Source organism: Dendrobates tinctorius, unplaced genomic scaffold, assembly GCF_039654945.1.
Source record: "Dendrobates tinctorius isolate UK_male_01 unplaced genomic scaffold, ASM3965494v1 ptg000074l, whole genome shotgun sequence".
Classification (NCBI taxonomy): domain Eukaryota; kingdom Metazoa; phylum Chordata; class Amphibia; order Anura; family Dendrobatidae; genus Dendrobates; species Dendrobates tinctorius.
The window spans coordinates 12248604-12273128 of record NW_027361742.1 but is presented as its reverse complement, the minus strand read 5'-3'; positions in this window follow the sequence as shown (position 1 = coordinate 12273128).

The window sequence follows — 24525 nt, the reverse complement described above, 5'->3', positions numbered from 1 at the left end:
ATCCACCACCAACACCATCATTACCAGCTGCCAACCCCCGCCCAATTCCACGGCCTCTTCCAACAGCCTTCCTCATTTCTGGTAGAAATGTAGACAAAATCCAACAAACTATATAGTAATGTAAAACAAGGTACAAGGTGTCTATAGGACAGGGGAGTTTTAGAATTTCTGCACACACTTGTGGACAGTGGACACTTGTGGATTGTGTGAGGCCCACTGATATCTGAGCGCTATGTGACACGCTCGATGGCACAGCTGCCTGTGACCAAAGTGACGAGAGGATAATGGAGATTTTGAATCTCTGCGTACACTTTTGGACACTGGACACTTGTGGATTGTGTGAGGCCCACTGATATCTGAGCGCTATGTGACACGCTCGATGGCACAGCTGCCTGTGACCAAAGTGACGAGAGGATAATGGAGATTTTGAATCTCTGCGTAAACTTTTGGACACTGGACACTTGTGGATTGTGTGAGGCCCACTGATATCTGAGCGCTATGTGACACGCTCGATGGCACAGCTGCCTGTGACCAAAGTGACGAGAGGATAATGGAGATTTTGAATCTCTGCGTACACTTTTGGACACTGGACACTTGTGGATGGTGTGAGGCCCACTGATATCTGAGCGCTATGTGACATGCTTGATGGCACAGCTGCCTGTGACCAAAGTGACGAGAGGATAATGGAGATTTTGAATCTCTGCGTACACATTTGAACACTGGACACTTGTGGATGGTGTGAGGCCCACTGATATCTGAGCGCTATGTGACACGCTCGATGGCACAGCTGCCTGTGACCAAAGTGACGAGAGGATAATGGAGATTTTGAATCTCTGCGTACACTTTTGGACACTGGACACTTGTGGATGGTGTGAGGCCCACTGATATCTGAGCGCTATGTGACACGCTCGATGGCACAGCTGCCTGTGACCAAAGTGACGAGAGGATAATGGAGATTTTGAATCTCTGCGTAAACTTTTGGACACTGGACACTTGTGGATTGTGTGAGGCCCACTGATATCTGAGCGCTATGTGACACGCTCGATGGCACAGCTGCCTGTGACCAAAGTGACGAGAGGATAATGGAGATTTTGAATCTCTGCGTACACTTTTGGACACTGGACACTTGTGGATTGTGTGAGGCCCACTGATATCTGAGCGCTATGTGACACGCTCGATGGCACAGCTGCCTGTGACCAAAGTGACGAGAGGATAATGGAGATTTTGAATCTCTGCGTACACTTTTGGACACTGGACACTTGTGGATTGTGTGAGACCCACTGATATCTGAGCGCTATGTGACACGCTCGATGGCACAGCTGCCTGTGACCAAAGTGACGAGAGGATAATGGAGATTTTGAATCTCTGCGTAAACTTTTGGACACTGGACACTTGTGGATTGTGTGAGGCCCACTGATATCTGAGCGCTATGTGACACGCTCGATGGCACAGCTGCCTGTGACCAAAGTGACGAGAGGATAATGGAGATTTTGAATCTCTGCGTACACTTTTGGACACTGGACACTTGTGGATGGTGTGAGGCCCACTGATATCTGAGCGCTATGTGACACGCTCGATGGCACAGCTGCCTGTGACCAAAGTGATGAGAGGATAATGGAGATTTTGAATCTCTGCGTACACTTTTGGACACTGGACACTTGTGGATTGTGTGAGGCCCACTGATATCTGAGCGCTATGTGACACGCTCGATGGCACAGCTGCCTGTGACCAAAGTGACGAGAGGATAATGGAGATTTTGAATCTCTGCGTACACTTTTGGACACTGGACACTTGTGGATTGTGTGAGGCCCACTGATATCTGAGCGCTAAGTGACACGCTCGATGGCACAGCTGCCTGTGACCAAAGTGACGAGAGGATAATGGAGATTTTGAATCTCTGCGTACACTTTTGGACACTGGACGCTTGTGGATTGTGTGAGGCCCACTGATATCTGAGCGCTATGTGACACGCTCGATGGCACAGCTGCCTGTGACCAAAGTGACGAGAGGATAATGGAGATTTTGAATCTCTGCGTACACTTTTGGACACTGGACACTTGTGGATTGTGTGAGGCCCACTGATATCTGAGCGCTATGTGACACGCTCGATGGCACAGCTGCCTGTGACCAAAGTGACGAGAGGATAATGGAGATTTTGAATCTCTGCGTACACTTTTGGACACTGGACACTTGTGGATGGTGTGAGGCCCACTGATATCTGAGCGCTATGTGACACGCTCGATGGCACAGCTGCCTGTGACCAAAGTGACGAGAGGATAATGGAGATTTTGAATCTCTGCGTACACTTTTGGACACTGGACACTTGTGGATGGTGTGAGGCCCACTGATACCTGAGCGCTATGTGACACGCTCGATGGCACAGCTGCCTGTGACCAAAGTGACGAGAGGATAATGGAGATTTTGAATCTCTGCGTACACTTTTGGACACTGGACTCTTGTGGATGGTGTGAGGCCCACTGATATCTGAGCGCTATGTGACACGCTCGATGGCACAGCTGCCTGTGACCAAAGTGACGAGAGGATAATGGAGATTTTGAATCTCTGCGTACACTTTTGGACACTGGACACTTGTGGATGGTGTGAGGCCCACTGATATCTGAGCGCTATGTGACACGCTCGATGGCACAGCTGCCTGTGACCAAAGTGACGAGAGGATAAGGGAGATTTTGAATCTCTGCGTACACTTTTGGACACTGGACACTTGTGGATGGTGTGAGGCCCACTGATACCTGAGCGCTATGTGACACGCTCGATGGCACAGCTGCCTGTGACCAAAGTGACGAGAGGATAATGGAGATTTTGAATCTCTGCGTACACTTTTGGACACTGGACTCTTGTGGATGGTGTGAGGCCCACTGATATCTGAGCGCTATGTGACACGCTCGATGGCACAGCTGCCTGTGACCAAAGTGACGAGAGGATAATGGAGATTTTGAATCTCTGCGTACACTTTTGGACACTGGACACTTGTGGATGGTGTGAGGCACACTGATATCTGAGCGCTATGTGACACGCTCGATGGCACAGCTGCCTGTGACCAAAGTGACGAGAGGATAAGGGAGATTGGATTGCTTTTAAAAAAGCAGTTTGCGGAGCAGTGGGTAAACAGCAATGCCAGCGTGTCAGGAAGCCTTAAAAGGCAGCCCAACAACCAACACCACTGATACACCACAATATAGCCTCCCCTTGCACTGCACACACAGTGACTTGTGTGTTGTGCAGGCCAAATCGCTAGCAGCAGAAGCAGTTTTTTTGTCTTCTTCCCTGCCTAACGCTCTCCGTACAGAATCAGCAGCAACCTCTCCCTATACTAAGATCGGCAGAAGTAAGATGGCGGTCGGCGTGCACGCCCTTTTATACCCCCTGTGACGCCCACCAAAGCAAGCCAATCACTTGCATGCCCTTCTGAAAGATGGTGGTGACCCGTGCCTATGTCATCACGTTGCCCACAGTGTCCGTGGATCCTGATTGGCTGAAAAAGAGCGCAAAACAAACTTTTGAAACGCGACTTTGGCGCGTAAGTCGCCGACCTCGTGGCCGACCTCATCCTAGGGTCGGGTTTCGTTTCATGAAACCCGACTTTGCCAAAAGTCGGCGACTTTTGAATTTTTTCGACCCGTTTCGCTCAACTCTATTGACAACTGCTGTCTCCTGTCACTTTCCATCGATGCAGTATTACCACTTGTGTGAGCGGTACTTGAAAAATCAGTCCACAACATTGTCATGAAACTCCTGTCTCCAACGCCACTTCTGCTGTGTGCACCACGAACACCTCTGCCAAGCTGCCCCCGGCCCGTACGGCTCGTGTGAGAACCATCACCGCTGCTGTGTGCTGGGAATGCCTCAAGCAACCGATTTACCAGAGTTGCTTGTTTATTAGCCAATATTAGGTCAAGGTTCTCCTGTGGCATGATGTTTTGTAATTTGCCTTTATAGCATGGATCCAGGATGCTGGCCAACCAGTAGTCATCATCGTTCATCATTTTGGCAATGCGTGGGTCCCTTTTTAGGATCTGCAAGGCATAATCTGACATGTGGGCCAATGTTCCCGGTGTCAATGATGCACTGCGAGTGCTGGTTGGAGGAGCACTTTCTGGCAAATCCACATCCCTCCAGTCACGCACAAACCCTGTACCAGACCTTGCCACGCCAACATTTTCACTTGCCCCACGAGATGCATCCTCCTCCCCTAAGTAATCATCCCCATCATCCTCCTCCTCCTCCTCTTCTTCCTCCACCTCGTCCAGGAGAGGTCCCTGAGCAGACAATGGCTGATTGTCATCAAGGATTTCCTCCTCCTCTTCCTCCTCATCAACATTGGCTGCAGACGCCTGCTCCTTAAGGTGCGTCAAAGTTTGCATGAGCAGACGCATAAGTGGGATGCTCATGCTTAGGATGGCGTCGTCTGCGCTTACCAGCCGTGTGCATTCCTCAAAACACTGAAGGACTTTACAAAGGTCTTTCAGCTTCGACCACTGCACGCCTGTCAACTCCATGTCTGCTCTCAAAGTGCCTGGCCGTGTATCCTCCCACAAATGCATTATGGCCTGCCTCTGCTCGCACAGCCGCTCCACCATGTGCAGGGTGGAGTTCCACCTTGTTGCAATGTCGATATTGAGGCGGTGGTTAGGAAGGTGGATCAATCGCTGCAGCTTCTGCATACGAACGGAGTGTACAGGCGACCGGCGGATGTGCGCGCACAGTCTTCGCACCTTCTGGAGCAGGGCTGTTAACTCCGGATAATTTTTGAGGAAGCACTGCACCACCAGGTTCAAGGTGTGAGCCAAGCAAGGTATATGGCTGAGTTTTGAAAGGGCTATGGCTGCCACAAAATTACGGCCGTTATCACCAACTACCTTGCCTGCCTCAAGATGTACACTGCCCAGCCATGACTCAGTTTGTCGCTTCAAGTACTCGGCCAGCACCTCGGCGGTGTGTCTGTTGCCCAAACACATCATCTGCAACACAGCCTGCTGACGCTTTCCACTAGCTGCTCGATAGGGGGACACATCGTGTGCAACAGTGGCAGCTGCAGATGGAGTGCTCGTACGACTGCGCTCTGTGGACGAGCTTTCGCTTCTGGAGGAGGAGGAGGAGGAGGGTCGAACGCCTACAGCCAACTGTTTCCTATACCGTGGGCTAGGCAGCACTGGCCCACCACCGCTGTCCCCTGTGGACCCTGCATCCACCACATTAACCCAGTGTGCAGTGATGGACACGTAACGGCCCTGGCCATGCCGACTGGACCATGCATCAGTTGTGAGGTGCACCTTTCTGCTCACTGACTGCTTGAGTGCATGGACAATGCGGTCTTTCACATGATGGTGGAGGGCTGGGATGGCTTTGCGAGAGAAGAAATGGCGACTGGGTAGGTCATAGCGTGGTACTGCATAGGCCATGAGTTCGCGGAAAGCTGTGCTTTCCACCAACCGAAAGGGCATCATCTCAAACGAGATTAGTTTGGCAATGTGGGCGTTCAAACCCAGTGTACGCGGATGAGAGACTGAGTACTTTCTTGACCTACTCATAGTGTCTGGGAGGGTGAGCTGGACTTGAGAGCTGCATATGGTGGAAGTAGCGGTGGACAGGGCGGACTGAGAGAGGGTTGATGATGGTGATGGAGTTGGTGTTCTTTCTGATGGCCTAGAATCAGTCTTTCGTTGATATAACAGTGGGATTCCCTGACTGCTGTGGCCTTGCAACGACACCTCAACATTTGCTGCTGTGCTAAACGGTGGGCTTACAGTGGGGGAAACAATGTAGCGTTGCTGACTACCTTCGTTGTGATCAGTTGCACATGTGGCACTTGAGGTTTGGTGTTGTGTCCACGCTTGCAAGTGCATGCTGGTTAAATGTCTAAGCATGCAACTGGTATTCAAATTTTTCAGATTTTTCCCTCGGCTAAAGGTCTTTGTGCACTTCTTACAGATAACCTTGGCCTGATCATGAGGATTTTGGTCAAAAAAGTGCCACACTGCACTCTTCCTACTTTGGCAGACATTTTGCGGCCTAGCACGCTGTGATCTTTTGACCCTCTGGACAAGCTGTCCAGCAACTCTTTTGATGTTTGGAACCTGTCTTTGGAGTGCTCCGGGCCTGCCAGATAACAGCTGTTGCGATGTCGATGTCTGCTGTGGATGCTCCTCATCTGAGCTATTGGAAGCAGCACCCTCTTCCCCCAATGGATGCCAATCTGGGTCAACAACTGGGTCATCCATCACCTCCTCTTCTATGTCATGTGCACCTTCCTCTGTGTCACCGTGTATGGTGGTATAGTGTGCGGGAAGGGGCACCTGAGTCTCATCAGGGTCAGAATCTGGCTCTGTACACTGCGAGGACAATGTAGTGCTCTGAGTGAATGTACCAGCAGAATCATCCATCAGCGGCTGTGCATCAGTGCACTCCATGTCAGATTCATCTTGGCCTGGGTAATTCACCATTTCACTTGATAATCCAGGCATGGTATGTGAAAACAGCTCCATGGAGTAATCAATAGTATGGCCTGCGTCATCCTTCAATCTTGGTTGGGGTGAAGGACACAAGGAAAGGTGTGGTTCATGAACATGAGCCTCCAATGACGACTCAGTGCTTTTACTTTTTACAACTGAAGAAGAGGAGGCGATAGAGCTGGAGGCTGAGTCAGCAATGTAAGACAAAACTTTTTCCTGATGCTCTGGCTTTAAAAGCGGTTTGCCAACTCCTAGAAAACTAAGCGTTCGAGGTCTTATGTAGCCAGACGATGACGCAGGCTCAAAACCTCCTGCATTCGGTCCCATTTTGCTCTTGCCACTACCATCAGATCCACCACCAACACCATCATTACCAGCTGCCAACCACCGCCCAATTCCACGGCCTCTTCCACCAGCCTTCCTCATTTTTGGTAGAAATGTAGACAAAATCCAACAAACTATATAGTAATGTAAAACAAGGTACAAGGTGTCTATAGGACAGGGGAGATTTTGAATTTCTGCAAACACTTGTGGACACAGGACACTTTTGGATTGTGTGAGGCCCACTGATATCTGAGCGCTATGTCACAGGCTCGATGGCACAGCTGTGACAAAAGTGACGAGAGGATAAGGGAGATTTTGAATTTCTGCAGACACTTGTGGACACTGGACACTTTTGGATTGTGTGGGGGCCACTGATATCTGAGTGCTATGTCACAGGCTCGATGGCACAGTTGTGACAAAAGTGACGAGAGGATAAGGGAGATTTTGAATTTCTGCAGACACTTGTGGACACTGGACACTTTTGGATTGTGTGAGGCCCACTGATATCTGAGCGCTATGTCACAGGCTCGATGGCACAGCTGTGACCAAAGTGACGAGAGGATAAGGGAGATTTTGAATTTCTGCAGACACTTGTGGACACTGGACACTTTTGGATTGTGTGAGGGCCACTGATATCTGAGCGCTATGTCACAGGCTCGATGGCACAGCTGTGACCAAAGTGACTAGAGGTTAAGGGAGATTTTGAATTTCTGCACACACTTGTGGACACTGGACACTTTTGGATTGTGTGAGACCCAATGAATATCTGAGCTCTATGTGACAGGCTCGATGGCACAGCTGTGACCAAAGTGACTAGAGGATAAGGGAGATTTTGAATTTCTGCACACACTTGTGGACACTGGACACTTTTGGATTGTGTGAGGCCCAATGAATATCTGAGCGCTATGTGACAGGCTCGATGGCACAGCTGTGACCAAAGTGACTAGGGGATAAGGGAGATTTTGAATTTCTGCACACACTTGTGGACACTGGACACTTTTGGATTGTGTGAGGCCCACTGATATCTGAGCGCTATGTCACAGGCTCGATGGCACAGTTGTGACAAAAGTGACGAGAGGATAAGAGAGATTTTGAATTTCTGCACACACTTGTGGACACTGGACACTTTTGGATTGTGTGAGGCCCAATGAATATCTGAGCGCTATGTGATAGGCTCAATGGCACAGCTGTGACCAAAGTGACTAGAGGATAAGGGAGATTTTGAATTTCTGCACACACTTGTGGACACTGGACACTTTTGGATTGTGTGAGGCCCAATGTATATCTGAGCACTATGTGACAGGCTCGATGGCACAGCTGTGACCAAAGTGACTAGAGGATAAGGGAGATTTTGAATTTCTGCACACACTTGTGGACACTGGACACTTTTGGATTGTGTGAGGCCCAATGAATATCTGAGCGCTATGTGACAGGCTCGATGGCACAGCTGTGACCAAAGTGACTAGAGGATAAGGGAGATTTTGAATTTTAGCAGACACTTGTGGACACTGGACACTTTTGGATTGTGTGAGGCCCACTGATATCTGAGCGCTATGTGACACGCTCGATGGCACAGCTGCCTGTGACCAAAGTGACGAGAGGATAATGGAGATTTTGAATCTCTGCGTACACTTTTGGACACTGGACACTTGTGGATTGTGTGAGGCCCACTGATATCTGAGCGCTATGTGACACGCTCGATGGCACAGCTGCCTGTGACCAAAGTGACGAGAGGATAATGGAGATTTTGAATCTCTGCGTACACTTTTGGACACTGGACACTTGTGGATGGTGTGAGGCCCACTGATATCTGAGCGCTATGTGACACGCTCGATGGCACAGCTGCCTGTGACCAAAGTGACGAGAGGATAATGGAGATTTTGAATCTCTGCGTACACTTTTGGACACTGGACACTTGTGGATGGTGTGAGGCCCACTGATATCTGAGCGCTATGTGACACGCTCGATGGCACAGCTGCCTGTGACCAAAGTGACGAGAGGATAATGGAGATTTTGAATCTCTGCGTACACTTTTGGACACTGGACACTTGTGGATGGTGTGAGGCCCACTGATATCTGAGCGCTATGTGACACGCTCGATGGCACAGCTGCCTGTGACCAAAGTGACGAGAGGATAATGGAGATTTTGAATCTCTGCGTACACTTTTGGACACTGGACACTTGTGGATGGTGTGAGGCCCACTGATATCTGAGCGCTATGTGACACGCTCGATGGCACAGCTGCCTGTGACCAAAGTGACGAGAGGATAATGGAGATTTTGAATCTCTGCGTACACTTTTGGACACTGGACACTTGTGGATGGTGTGAGGCCCACTGATATCTGAGCGCTATGTGACACGCTCGATGGCACAGCTGCCTGTGACCAAAGTGACGAGAGGATAATGGAGATTTTGAATCTCTGCGTACACTTTTGGACACTGGACACTTGTGGATGGTGTGAGGCCCACTGATATCTGAGCGCTATGTGACACGCTCGATGGCACAGCTGCCTGTGACCAAAGTGACGAGAGGATAAGGGAGATTGGATTGCTTTTAAAAAAGCAGTTTGCGGAGCAGTGGGTAAACAGCAATGCCAGCGTGTCAGGAAGCCTTAAAAGGCAGCCCAACAACCAACACCACTGATACACCACAATATAGCCTCCCCTTGCACTGCACACACAGTGACTTGTGTGTTGTGCAGGCCAAATCGCTAGCAGTAGAAGCAGTTTTTTTGTCTTCTTCCCTGCCTAACGCTCTCCCTACAGAATCAGCAGCAACCTCTCCCTATACTAAGATCGGCAGAAGTAAGATGGCGGTCGGCGTGCACGCCCTTTTATACCCCATGTGACGCCCACCAAAGCAAGCCAATCACTTGCATGCCCTTCTGAAAGATGGTGGTGACCCGTGCCTATGTCATCACGTTGCCCACAGTGTCCGTGGATCCTGATTGGCTGAAAAAGAGCGCAAAACAAACTTTTGAAACGCGACTTTGGCGCGTAAGTCGCCGACCTCGTGGCCGACCTCATCCTAGGGTCGGGTTTCGTTTCATGAAACCCGACTTTGCCAAAAGTCGGCGACTTTTGTATTTTTTCGACCCGTTTCGCTCAACTCTATTGACAACTGCTGTCTCCTGTCACTTTCCATCGATGCAGTATTACCAGTTGTGTGAGCGGTACTTGAAAAATCAGTCCACAACATTGTCATGAAACCCCTGTCTCCAACGCCACTTCTGCTGTGTGCACCACGAACACCTCTGCCAAGCTGCCCCCGGCCCGTACGGCTCGTGTGAGAACCATCACCGCTGCTGTGTGCTGGGAATGCCTCAAGCAACCGATTTACCAGAGTTGCTTGTTTATTAGCCAATATTAGGTCAAGGTTCTCCTGTGGCATGATGTTTTGTAATTTGCCTTTATAGCATGGATCCAGGATGCTGGCCAACCAGTAGTCATCATCGTTCATCATTTTGGCAATGCGTGGGTCCCTTTTTAGGATCTGCAAGGCATAATCTGACATGTGGGCCAATGTTCCCGGTGTCAATGATGCACTGCGAGTGCTGGTTGGAGGAGCACTTTCTGGCAAATCCACATCCCTCCAGTCACGCACAAATCCTGTACCAGACCTTGCCACGCCAACATTTTCACTTGCCCCACGAGATGCATCCTCCTCCCCTAAGTAATCATCCCCATCATCCTCCTCCTCCTCTTCTTCCTCCACCTCGTCCAGGAGAGGTCCCTGAGCAGACAATGGCTGAATGTCATCAAGGATTCCCTCCTCCTCTTCCTCCTCATCAACATTGGCTGCAGACGCCTGCTCCTTAAGGTGCGTCAAAGTTTGCATGAGCAGACGCATAAGTGGGATGCTCATGCTTAGGATGGCGTCGTCTGCGCTTACCAGCCGTGTGCATTCCTCAAAACACTGAAGGACTTTACAAAGGTCTTTCAGCTTCGACCACTGCACGCCTGTCAACTCCATGTCTGCTCTCAAAGTGCCTGGCCGTGTATCCTCCCACAAATGCATTATGGCCTGCCTCTGCTCGCACAGCCGCTCCACCATGTGCAGGGTGGACTTCCACTTTGTTGCAATGTCGATATTGAGGCGGTGGTTAGGAAGGTGGAGCAATCGCTGCAGCTTCTGCATACGAACGGAGTGTACAGGCGACCGGCGGATGTGCGCGCACAGTCTTCGCACCTTCTGGAGCAGGGCTGTTAACTCCGGATAATTTTTGAGGAAGCACTGCACCACCAGGTTCAAGGTGTGAGCCAAGCAAGGTATATGGCTGAGTTTTGAAAGGGCTATGGCTGCCACAAAATTACGGCCGTTATCACTAACTACCTTGCCTGCCTCAAGATGTACACTGCCCAGCCATGACTCAGTTTGTCGCTTCAAGTACTCGGCCAGCACCTCGGCGGTGTGTCTGTTGCCCAAACACATCATCTGCAACACAGCCTGCTGACGCTTTCCACTAGCTGCTCGATAGGGGGACACATCGTGTGCAACAGTGGCAGCTGCAGATGGAGTGCTCGTACGACTGCACTCTGTGGACGAGCTTTCGCTTCTGGAAGAGGAGGAGGAGGAGGGTCGAACGCCTACAGCCAACTGTTTCCTATACCGTGGGCTAGGCAGCACTGTCCCACCACCGCTGTCCCCTGTGGACCCTGCATCCACCACATTAACCCAGTGTGCAGTGATGGACACGTAACGGCCCTGGCCATGCCGACTGGACCATGCATCAGTTGTGAGGTGCACCTTTCTGCTCACTGACTGCTTGAGTGCATGGACAATGCGGTCTTTCACATGATGGTGGAGGGCTGGGATGGCTTTGCGAGAGAAGAAGTGGCGACTGGGTAGGTCATAGCATGGTACTGCAAAGGCCATGAGTTCGCGGAAAGCTGTGCTTTCCACCAACCGAAAGGGCATCATCTCAAACGAGATTAGTTTGGCAATGTGGGAGTTCAAACCCAGTGTACGCGGATGAGAGACTGAGTACTTTCTTGACCTACTCATAGTGTCTGGGAGGGTGAGCTGGACTTGAGAGCTGCATATGGTGGAAGTAGCGGTGGACAGGGCGGACTGAGAGAGGGTTGATGATGGTGATGGAGTTGGTGTTCTTTCTGATGGCCTAGAATCAGTCTTTCGTTGATATAACAGTGGGATTCCCTGACTGCTGTGGCCTTGCAACGACACCTCAACATTTGCTGCTGTGCTAACCGGTGGGCTTACAGTGGGGGAAACAATGTAGCGTTGCTGACTACCTTCGTTGTGATCAGTTGCACATGTGGCACTTGAGGTTTGGTGTTGTGTCCACGCTTGCAAGTGCATGCTGGTTAAATGTCTAAGCATGCAACTGGTATTCAAATTTTTCAGATTTTTCCCTCGGCTAAAGGTCTTTGCGCACTTCTTACAGATAACCTTGGCCTGATCATGAGGATTTTGGTCAAAAAAGTGCCACACTGCACTCTTCCTACTTTGGCAGACATTTTGCGGCCTAGCACGCTGTGATCTTTTGACCCTCTGGACAAGCTGTACAGCAACTCTTTTGATGTTTGGAACCTGTCTTTGGAGTGCTCCGGGCCTGCCAGATAACAGCTGTTGCGATGTCGATGTCTGCTGTGGATGCTCCTCATCTGAGCTATTGGAAGCAGCACCCTCTTCCCCCAATGGATGCCAATCTGGGTCAACAACTGGGTCATCCATCACCTCCTCTTCTATGTCATGTGCACCTTCCTCTGTGTCACCGTGTATGGTGGTATAGTGTGCGGGAAGGGGCACCTGAGTCTCATCAGGGTCAAAATCTGGCTCTGTACACTGCGAGGACAATGTAGTGCTCTGAGTGAATGTACCAGCAGAATCATCCATCAGCGGCTGTGCATCAGTGCACTCCATGTCAGATTCATCTTGGCCTGGGTAATTCACCATTTCACTTGATAATCCAGGCATGGTATGTGAAAACAGCTCCATGGAGTAATCAATAGTATGGCCTGCGTCATCCTTCAATCTTGGTTGGGGTGAAGGACACAGGGAAAGGTGTGGTTCATGAACATGAGCTTCCAATGACGACTCAGTGCTTTTACTTTTTACAACTGAAGAAGAGGAGGCGATAGAGCTGGAGGCTGAGTCAGCAATGTAAGACAAAACTTTTTCCTGATGCTCTGGCTTTAAAAGCGGTTTGCCAACTCCTAGAAAACTAAGCGTTCGAGGTCTTATGTAGCCAGACGATGACGCAGGCTCAACACCTCCTGCATTCGGTCCCATTTTGCTCTTGCCACTACCATCAGATCCACCACCAACACCATCATTACCAGCTGCCAACCCCCGCCCAATTCCACGGCCTCTTCCACCAGCCTTCCTCATTTTTGGTAGAAATGTAGACAAAATCCAACAAACTATATAGTAATGTAAAACAAGGTACAAGGTGTCTATAGGACAGGGGAGATTTTGAATTTCTGCAGACACTTGTGGACACTGGACACTTTTGGATTGTGTGAGGCCCACTGATATCTGAGCGCTATGTCACAGGCTCGATGGCACAGCTGTGACAAAAGTGACGAGAGGATAAGGGAGATTTTGAATTTCTGCAGACACTTGTGGACACTGGACACTTTTGGATTGTGTGAGGCCCACTGATAGCTGAGCGCTATGTCACAGGCTCGATGGCACAGCTGTGACCAAAGTGACGAGAGGATAAGGGAGATTTTGAATTTCTGCAGACACTTGTGGACACTGGACACTTTTGGATTGTGTGAGGGCCACTGATATCTGAGCGCTATGTCACAGGCTCGATGGCACAGCTGTGACCAAAGTGACTAGAGGATAAGGGAGATTTTGAATTTCTGCACACACTTGTGGACACTGGACACTTTTGGATTGTGTGAGACCCAATGAATATCTGAGCGCTATGTGACAGGCTCGATGGCACAGCTGTGACCAAAGTGACTAGAGGATAAGGGAGATTTTGAATTTCTGCACACACTTGTGGACACTGGACACTTTTGCATTGTGTGAGGCCCAATGAATATCTGAGCGCTATGTGACAGGCTCGATGGCACAGCTGTGACCAAAGTGACTAGAGGATAAGGGAGATTTTGAATTTCTGCACACACTTGTGGACACTGGACACTTTTGGATTGTGTGAGGCCCAATGAATATCTGAGCGCTATGTGACAGGCTCGATGGCACAGCTGTGACCAAAGTGACTAGAGGATAAGGGAGATTTTGAATTTCTGCAGACACTTGTGGACACTGGACACTTTTGGATTGTGTGAGGCCCACTGATATCTGAGGGCTATGTCACAGGCTCGATGGCACAGCTGTGACAAAAGTGACGAGAGGATAAGGGAGATTTTGAATTTCTGCACACACTTGTGGACACTGGACACTTTTGGATTGTGTGAGGCCCAATGAATATCTGAGCGCTATGTGACAGGCTCAATGGCACAGCTGTGACCAAAGTGACTAGAGGATAAGGGAGATTTTGAATTTCTGCACACACTTGTGGACACTGGACACTTTTGGATTGTGTGAGGCCCAATGTATATCTGAGCACTATGTGACAGGCTCGATGGCACAGCTGTGACCAAAGTGACTAGAGGATAAGGGAGATTTTGAATTTCTGCACACACTTGTGGACACTGGACACTTTTGGATTGTGTGAGGCCCAATGAATATCTGATCGCTATGTGACAGGCTCGATGGCACAGCTGTGACCAAAGTGACTAGAGGATAAGGGAGATTTTGAATTTCTGCAGACACTTGTGGACACTGGACACTTTTGGATTGTGTGAGGGCCACTGATATCTGAGCGCTATGTCACAGGCTCGATGGCACAGCTGTGACAAAAGTGACGAGAGGATAAGGGAGATTTTGAATTTCTGCAGACACTTGTGGACACTGGACACTTTTGGATTGTGTGAGGCCCACTGATATCTGAGCGCTATGTCACAGGCTCGATGGCACAGCTGTGACAAAAGTGACTAGAGGATAAGGGAGATTGGATTGCTTTTAAAAAAGCAGTTTGCAGAGCAGTGTGTAAACAGCAATGCCAGCCTGTCAGGAAGCCTTAAAAGGCAGCCCAACAACCAACACCACTGATACACCACAATATAGCCTCCCCTTGCACTGCACACACAGTGACTGGTGTGTTGTGCAGGCCAAATCGCTAGCAGCAGAAGCAGTTTTTTTTTCTTCTCAGCAGGACAAAAAAAAAAATTGGGATTGCTTTTAAAAAAGCAGTTTGCGGAGCAGTGGGTAAACAGCAATGCAGGAATGTCAGGAAGCCTTAGAAGGCAGCCCAGCAACCATCACCACTGATACACCACTATATAGCCTCCCCTTGCACTGCACACACAGTGACTGGTGTGTTGTACAGGCCAAATCGCTAGCAGCAGAAGCATTTTTTTTTTCTTCTCAGCAGGACAAAAAAAAAAAATTGGGATTGCTTTTAACCCCTTCATGACCCAGCCTATTTTGACCTTAATGACCTGGCCATTTTTTGCAATTCTGACCAGTGTCCCTTTATGAGGTAATAACTCTGGAATGCTTCAACGCATCCTAGCGATTCTGAGATTGTTTGTTCGTGACATATTGGGCTTCATGTTAGTGGTAAATTTAGATCGATAATTTTTGCGTTTATTTGTGAAAAAATCAGAAATTTGGCGAAAATTTTGAAAATTTCGCAATTTTCAAATTTTGAATTTTTATTCTGTTAAACTAGAGAGTTATGTGACACAAAATAGTTACTAAATAACATTTCCCACATGTCTGCTTTACGTCAGCACAATTTTGGAAGCAAAATATTTTTTTGTTAGGATGTTATAAGGGTTAAAAGTTGACCAGTGATTTCTCATTTTTACAACAAAATTTACAAAACCATTTTTTTTTAGGGACCACCTCACATTTGAAGTCACTTTGAGGGGTCTATATGGCAGAAAATACCCAAAAGTGACACCATTCTAAAAACTGCACCCCTCAAGCTACTCAAAACTACATTCAAGAAGATTATTAACCCTTTAGGTGTTTCACAGGAACTAAAGCAACATGGAAGGAAAAAAAGGACATTTTAATTTTTCCAACAAAAATTTTCTTTCAGCATCAATTTTTTCATTTTCACATGGGCAACAGGATAAAATGGATCCTAAAATTTGTTGGGCAATTTCCCCTGAGTACACCGATACCTCATATGTGGTCAAAAACCACTGTTTGGGCGCACGGCAGGGCTCAGAAGGGAAGGAGTGCCATTTGACTTTTTGAATAGAAAATATGCTGGAATATTTAGCGCTTGCCATGTCGCGTTTGGAGAGTCGCCGTGTGCCTAAACACTGGAGCTCCCCCACAAGTGACCCCATTTTGGAAACTAGACCCCCCAAGGAACTTATCTAGATGCATAGTGATCACTTTGAACCCCCAGGTGCTTCTCAAATTGATCCGTAAAAAAAAAAAAAGTACTTTTTTTCACAAAAATTATATTTTAGCCTCAGTTTTTTCATTTTCACATGGGCAACAGGATAAAATGGATCCTAAAATTTGTTGGGGAATTTCTCCTGAGTACAGCGATACCTCATATGTGGTCATAAACCACTGTTTGGGTGCACGGCAGGGCCCGGAAGGGAAGGAGCGCCATTTGACTTTTTGAATGGAAAATTAGCTCCAATCGTTATCGGACACCATGTCGCGTTTGGAGATCCCCTGTGTGCCTAAACATTGGAGCTCCCCCACAAGTGACACCATTTTGGAAACTAGACCCCTTAAGGAACTTATCTAGATGTGTAGTGAGCACTTTGAACCCCCAAGTGCTTCACAAAAGTTTATAACATAGAGCAGTGAAAATAAAAAATCATTTTTTTTCCTCAAAAATGATTTTTTTAGCACGCTATTTTTTATTTTCACAAGGGTAACAGGAGAAGTTGGACCCCAAAAGTTGTTGTCCAGTTTGTCCTGAGTATGCTGGTACCCCATATGTGGGGGGGGGCACTGTTTGGGTGCACGGCAGGGCGCAGAAGGGAATGAGCGCCATTTGACTTTTTGAAATGAAAATTAGCTCCAATCGTTAGCGGACACCATGTCGTGTTTGGAGAGCCCCTGTGTGCCTAAACTTTGGAGCTCCCCCACAAATTACCCCATTTTGGAAACTAGACCCCCTAAGGAACTTATCTAGATGCATAGTGAGCACTTTGAACCCCCAGGTGATTCACAGAAGTTTATAATGCAGAGCACTGAAAATAAAAAATCTTTTTTTTTCCTAGAAAAAAATTTTTTAGTTGGCAATTTTTTATTTTCACAAGGGTACTAGGATAAATTGGACCCCAAAAGTTGTTGTCCAGTTTGTCCTGAGTACGCTGGTACCCCATATGTGGGGGGAACCACTGTTTGGGCACACGTTGGGGCTCAGCAGGGAAGTAGTAACATTTTGAAATGATGACTTTGATGGAATGGTCTGCGGGCGTCATGTTACATTTGCTGAGTCCCTGTGTGCCTAAACAGCAGAAACCCCCCACAAGTGACCCCATTTTGGAAACTAGACCCCCCAAGGAACTTATCTAGATGTGTGGTGAGCACCTTGAACCCCCAAGTGCTTCACAGAAGTTTATAATGTAGAGCCGTGAAAATAAAAAATCATTTTATTTCCCTCAAAAAAAATGAATTTTAGCACGCAATTTTTTTTCACAAGGGTAACAGGAGAAATTGGATGCCAAAAGTTGTTGTCCAGTTTGTCCTGAGTACGCTGATACCCCATATGTGGGGGATGACCACTGTATGGGCACACGTCAGGGCTCGGAAGGGAAGTAGTGACGTTTTGGTATGCAGACTTTGATGGAATGGTCTGCGGGCATCATGTTACATTTGCAGAGCCCTTGATGTACCTAAACTGTGGAAACCCCCCACAAGTGACCCCATTTTGGAAACTAGACCCCCCAAGGAACTTATCTAGATGTGTGGTGAGCACCTTGAACCCCGAAGTGCTTCACAGAAGATTGTAACGCAGAGCCATGAAAATAAAAAATCTTTTTTTTTCCTCAAAAAATGAATTTTTAGCTCGCAATTTTTTATTTTCACAAGGGTAACAGGAGAAATTGGACCCCAAAAGTTGTTGTCCAGTTTGTCCTGAGTATGCTGATACCCCATATGTGGGGAGGGACCATTGTTTGGGCACACGTCGGGGCTCGGAAGGGAAGTAGTGACGTTTTGAAATACCGACTTGATCGAATGGTCTGCGGGCATCATGTTACGTTTGCAGAGCCTCTGATGTGTCTAAACAGTGGAAACCCCCCACAAGTGACCCCATTTTGGAAACTAGACCACCAAGGAACTTATCTAGATGTGTGGTGAGCACTTTGAACCCCCAAGTGCTTCACAGAAGTTTATAACGCAGAACCGTGAAAATAAAAAATCTTTTTTTTCTCAAAAAATGATTTTTTTAGCCCACAATTTTTTATTTTCACAAGGGTAACAGGAGAAATTGGACCCCAAAAGTTGTTGTCCAGTTTGTCCTGAGTACGCTGGTACCCCATATGTGGGGGGGAACCATTGTTTGGGCACACGTCAAGGCTCGGAATGGAAGTAGTGACGTTTTGAAATACAGACTTTGATGGAATAGTCTGCGGTCGTCATTACGTTTGCAGAGCCTCTGATGTGCCTAAACAGTGGAAACCCCCCACAAGTGACCCCATTTTGGAAGCTAGACCTTCCAAGGAACGTATGTAAGATGTGTTGTGAGCACTTTGAACCCCCCAAGTGCTTCACAGAAGTTTATAATGCAGAGACGTGAAAATGAAAAAATCATTTTTTTCCACAAAAATAATTTTTTAGCCCCCAATTTTTTATTTTCCCAAGGGTAACACGAGAAATTAGTCCCCAAAAGTTGTTGTGCAATTTTTCCTGAGTACGCTGATACCTCATATGTTGGGGTAAACCACTGTTTGGGCACACGTCAGGGCTTGGAAGGGAGGGAGCACCGTTTGACTTTTTGAGCGCAAAATTGGCTGGAATCAATGGTTGCACCATGTCGCGTTTGGCAACCCCCTGATGTGCCTAAACAGTGGAAACCCCTCAATTCTAACTCCAACCCTAACCCCAACACACCCCTAACCACAGCCCTAACCCTAACACATCCCTAACCACAAGCCTAACCCTAATTCCAACGCTAACCCTAATTCCAACCCTAACCCTAATTCTAACCCTAATTCCAACCCTAACCCTAATTCCAACCCTAACCCTCTTTCCAATCCTAACCCTAACCCTCTTTCCAACCCTAACCCTAACCCTCTTTCCAACCCTAACCCTCTTTCCAACCCTAACCCTCTTTCCAACCCTAACCCTAACCCTCTTTCCAACCCTAACCCTAACCCTCTTTTCAACCCTAACCCTAACCCTCTTTTCAACCCTAACCCTAACCCTCTTTTCAACCCTAACCCTAACCCTCTTTTCAACCCTAACCCTAACCATAATGGAAAAATAAAAATAAAAATATTTTCTTTATTTTATTAGTTCTGCCTACCTATGGGGGTGATAATCGGGGGGTTTATTTACTTTTTCTTTCATTTTGATCACTGTGAGAGTGATCAAAATGAAAGAATGGAATCTGCAGCCGGCAGATTCGGGCGGGCGCACTGCGCATGCGCCCGCCATTTTCTAAGATGGCGGCGCCCATGAACCGGACCCGCCGGACACCGGGAGCGACAGGGGGACTTAGAAGGTGCCGGGGGAGGTGAGAGGGGGTGAGAGGGTTATCGGAATCTGTCGGGGAGCAGAGGGAATGGGAGGGGGGCAGATGATGACAGCGGCGGCAGATCGCCGCTGTCATTCAGTTGCGGGGGGGGGGCGATCGCCGGTGGGGGGGTGGAATCGGTGTCGCCAGCCATGTCCGATGCTACAGCAGCATCGGCCATGGCTGGATTGTAATATTTCATCAATTTTCATTGATGAAATATTACTATCGCTCTGATTGGCTGTTTCACTTTTAACAGCCAATCAGAGCGATCGTAGCCACGTGGGGGCGAAGCCACGCCCCCTGTGGCGAAGAACAAAGCCCCCTGTATCTGCGGGTCGGGTGACCTTTCAGTGACCTAGGTCACCCGACCCGCAGGGGGGCTTTAAAGTCATGACGCCACATAGGCGTCATGGGTCGTTCTGACACGACTTTTCATGACGCCTACGTGGCGTCAAAGGTCGTGAAGGGGTTAAAAAAGCAGTTTGCGGAGCAGTGGGTAAACAGCAATGCAGGAATGTCAGGAAGCCTTAGAAGGCAGCCCAACAACCAACACCACTGATACACCACTATATAGCCTCCCCTTGCACTGCACACACAGTGACTGGTGTGTTGTGCAGGCCAAATCGCTAGCAGCAGAAGCAGTTTTTTTGTCTTCTTCCCTGCCTAACGCTCTCCCTACAGAATCAGCAGCAACCTCTCCCTACACTGAGATCGGCAGAAGTAAGATGGCGGTCGGCGTGCACGCCCTTTTATACCCCCTGTGACGCCCACCAAAGCAAGCCAATCACTTGCATGCCCTTCTGAAAGATGGTGGTGACCCGTGCCTATGTCATCACGTTGCCCACAGTGTCCGTGGATCCTGATTGGCTGAAAAAGAGCGCAAAACAAACTTTTGAAACGCGGCTTTGGCGCGTAAGTCGCCGACCTCGTGGCCGACCTCATCCTAGGGTCGGGTTTCGTTTCATGAAACCCGACTTTGCCAAAAGTCGGCGACTTTGGCAATTTTTCGACCCGTTTCGCTCAACTCTAGTGTCCACATTTTGTTCCTAGAAAGTGATAATGTCTCAAGTGCATCTTTGACAATCACAATATTCTAAGTGCCCCTATAACAATAATGCTTCTTAAGTGCCCAGTTAACATTTAATAATGTCTATACATAGTATGAGGGACCCACAGCTTCCCTATACACAGTAGGAGGGGCCCACAGCTTCCCTATATACAGTGCTATGGACCCACAGCTTCCCTATATACAGTGTGAGAGGGCCACTGCTCCCCCAAAGCACAACATAATGACCCCCAGAGTAGTCCTTACACTGTATAATGGACCTCACAGTAACACCAACACTATATAATGGCCCCTAAACTGTATAATGGCTCCCACAGCAGCACCAATACTTTATAATGGTCCTCATCCTTTATATTAGCCTTCACAGTAGTCTCCACACAGTATGTTGGCCCTAAAACTGTGTAATGACCCATACATTAGCTCTTACACTCTTTAATGGCTCCACAGTAGTACTCACACTTTACATTGGCCCCTCACAGTAGTCTTCACATGGTATGATGGCCCCCAAGTTGTATAATGACCCTCTCATTAGCTCACACCCTGTATAATGGCCCCCACACTTTTTGAAGATCCCACACCATATGAGGGCCCTACTACAACAGTCATTACAATGTATGATGATACCGCCCACACTTTATGAAGCCCTCTCAGTCACATTACATGTTTTAATTAAAATAAAAAACATATTCTCCATCAAATCAATGATCCCGACAAGTCCACTGGCAAAGTGTGAGTGGACCACTGTGATGTCTTTGTGCTGGCCTATGCACAGGGTATTACGCTATGCTAGGAATCCAAAATCCTGTGCATACGCTGGCACCTCGGCCTGTGTATGAACTTGTTGTTCTGTATACTGCAGGCTTAAACTGACATGTGTTCTACAAAACTGAAAGCAGTAGTGTATGGAGATTATGTCGCCCTGTATTACCGCAGAGCTTAACTATACCGCTATGCTGCGTTTGCCGATACAGTTAGGAGTGGTGGTAGCTTGGGGTGGCCGCTTCTGAGCGAGGGGTCCTGGGGTCACTTTAAGTAACTTAAGTGACTGTGCCTGACAAGCGTCTTCCAACGTACCCGTATATGCAGAGACGCTGTCAGCAGGTGGGGAAAAGCCACCAATGACCACCTATATGACTAGTGCACAGTGTGGTTCTGTTCCCAGCAGCTAATAAAAGGATGACTTTTCTCTGAAACACCGAAAAATTCCAGAGAGAAACACAACTGGCTGAGATTGTCCAATCGGGACCTGGTACCCGCTGCACATGGTTCAGGCTGTGCTGTTCACCAGATATAATTACTTTTCAGCTATTAGGTTTGTATATTTTACAGTAAAGTTTTGCATTGCTTCATCAGTTAGGTGTATTACTATTGTTAGACATTTTGCTGTTTGCCATCTGCTGGCCAATATATGTAACTTTTTATATCTGTAATTCTAATTTAGTATTCATATGGGTGTGTCTTCATCGCAGTTCATAGGTCACTTCCTCTCAGCAGCCATTTTCTTTTCTTCATGCTGAGAGACAAGACACATTTACTGGGCTTGCGAAGGCTTCAATTTCTGACCACAACAATACACCAAACAACTGCAACCTGTGCCAATGAAACAGAAAGTTACTACATTGTACCCGCAAGCATTGCGCTGTATCCAGTTTCTAGTAAACCCAGATTAGATATGTACCAATGCTGTGGTTCTGCATTGGAGTCTGCGGACGCTTAGTATGGAAATGGTCCTCTCTCCTCCCCATCTAGGAGTACGGAGGTATGGATTCTCTCACAGCTCCCAATTCGCCTTATGTGGCGAAAGAACACGGGCAAAATGTATTGGCTGTCAGGAGATCATTATTAACTTTAGAATAATAATAAGTTGCCAACTATGACATTATTAAATACAATGCAGCTCCTGCCATGGTTACTGTATGGGGGTTTGTTATGCTCACAGGCCAGGCTTATAATAAGATCCAAGCCATAGGAATACTAAATCCCCTACCTACCCCCATCTCTAGCCTCCCCAAACAGAACCTATTACATGCAATGTGGTGTAGAGCACTAAACACTCTAATAATAAGTATAATAATAAGGCCCCCAGCACTGACCTTCTTCTACCACCAGTTCAGTTACCACCCTGCCCCCATCCTCTCGCATACACCCCACAGAGGCAATGACATACCTGAATTTAGTAAACCTAATAAATTTTGGCCATCCTTAGATGAAGTTTGCAGGCTGGTAGTTAATGGATGACACTAGCAATTTCTGATCGAATTGCTGTAGGCGAGCAAAGAGCATAAGAAGAGGTCAGACAAAGCCAGGCAATGTCTAAGGTAAATGTAATGTGGGCACTAGGACCCAGGGGAGATCCAACGTGGATGAACTAGAGTATGTAGAGAGCGGCACTGACTGTAGCACTGACAGCCGAGCCTACCAGAAACTTATCAGCTCAGCTCCGGCCACTAGCTACACTGCTCTGAGCCTCTGCCACTATGCCAGCCAATGTGCAGAGACTTAAGGTAGGGGAGAAGGCATTTTGCTGCGCTCTCACTGAGTTCTGCCTTCTGCCTCATAACAGAAGCGGCTGTGACTCCTGGTGGGCCCCCTCATGTAACAGAACCTGGAAGGATGCCCCCTCTCATCCCCCTCCCCAGTAGCTATGCTACTACCCTATTTATGATAATGGCTGAATCATAAACTACAAGAACTTTTTACCTTTTGTGTCGCCTTCTCTTTCCTCATAGATTGTAAGATTGTAGGCAAGACCCTCACGCCTCTTCAAAGTAAAAGAAGATATCCAGCTGTACGGATATAAAACTTCACCAATATTTTGGTACAGCTTAGAAGGTTCCAAGTAAATTAATAATATTACCCCAGACTTATCTTGTCTAAATTGCTGAGCAATGTGTTGCTGTGTCATATGTTATATAGTTTATACATGTCGCTTTTGATTTGCCAAATGCTGCTGAATATGTTGGCGCTATTAAAATAAAATTAATATTATTGTTGTTTGTCATATAAAATAAATGCTGTAATTAAACTGATAACAAATGAAGAACAAAATAAAACAATATATGCCACCAACAATCCTGCGCAGACATGATCACTCACAATATTCTGTGGATAACTTTGACTTTACTATGAATGAGGTAATAAATTATGTGAAACATTGCCTTTTAGGGAGACTTTTAATCAATATTTCATCTATTACTCGTGTAATGTTTAATTTAGATTTTTGTACAAAACTTACATTCAGACTTGAATTAAATACAAAAGAAATGTTAAATAAAATATAACAAGTTTTTCCATCTACATTTCCTGTTTTTTATAATGTCTTAAAAATATCAGGTTAACATTTAAATAAAAAGCATTGCAAATCAGTTTTCTGAAATGAATTTTTTATTATTTTTTTTAAAAAAAGCACATTTTAGATGACATTTTTCATCAACATTTAAAGGGATTTAAAATCTTTAGAGAGCATATGTTTTAAAATATAGAGTCTTAAATTCAACATTTACTTATGATAAGTGCTGTGAATCTATACTCCTACTCTTTGCTATTGGAATTGCATTGGCATTTAGTGACATTCACAGCTTGTCTTTCTCTTTCCATCAGTAAAAGCAGACATAAATGTGGGGCGAAGTAGGAATAAGTGAAATGGCAGTCACTAAATATGTATCATTTTAATTACTTAATTTACATTTAGATTCATTGATGGAATATGACTGAACATTTTAAACCACAGCAATATAAATGTGTTTAAACAGAAAAAGTAAAAAATCACTTTTTTAAACTTGTCTAGCTGCAGTCAGTTAACACATACTGTATGTTAATGTTGCAATATCCTTGGCAAGGCTGCACAACTTTGGGTGAATCACCAAAGTGCTATTAAAATGATTTATATGGACATTTATATATTTTTTCTCTACTATTATCTGTTATGTTCAGACAATAAGAGATGTTTTAGAATATGTAT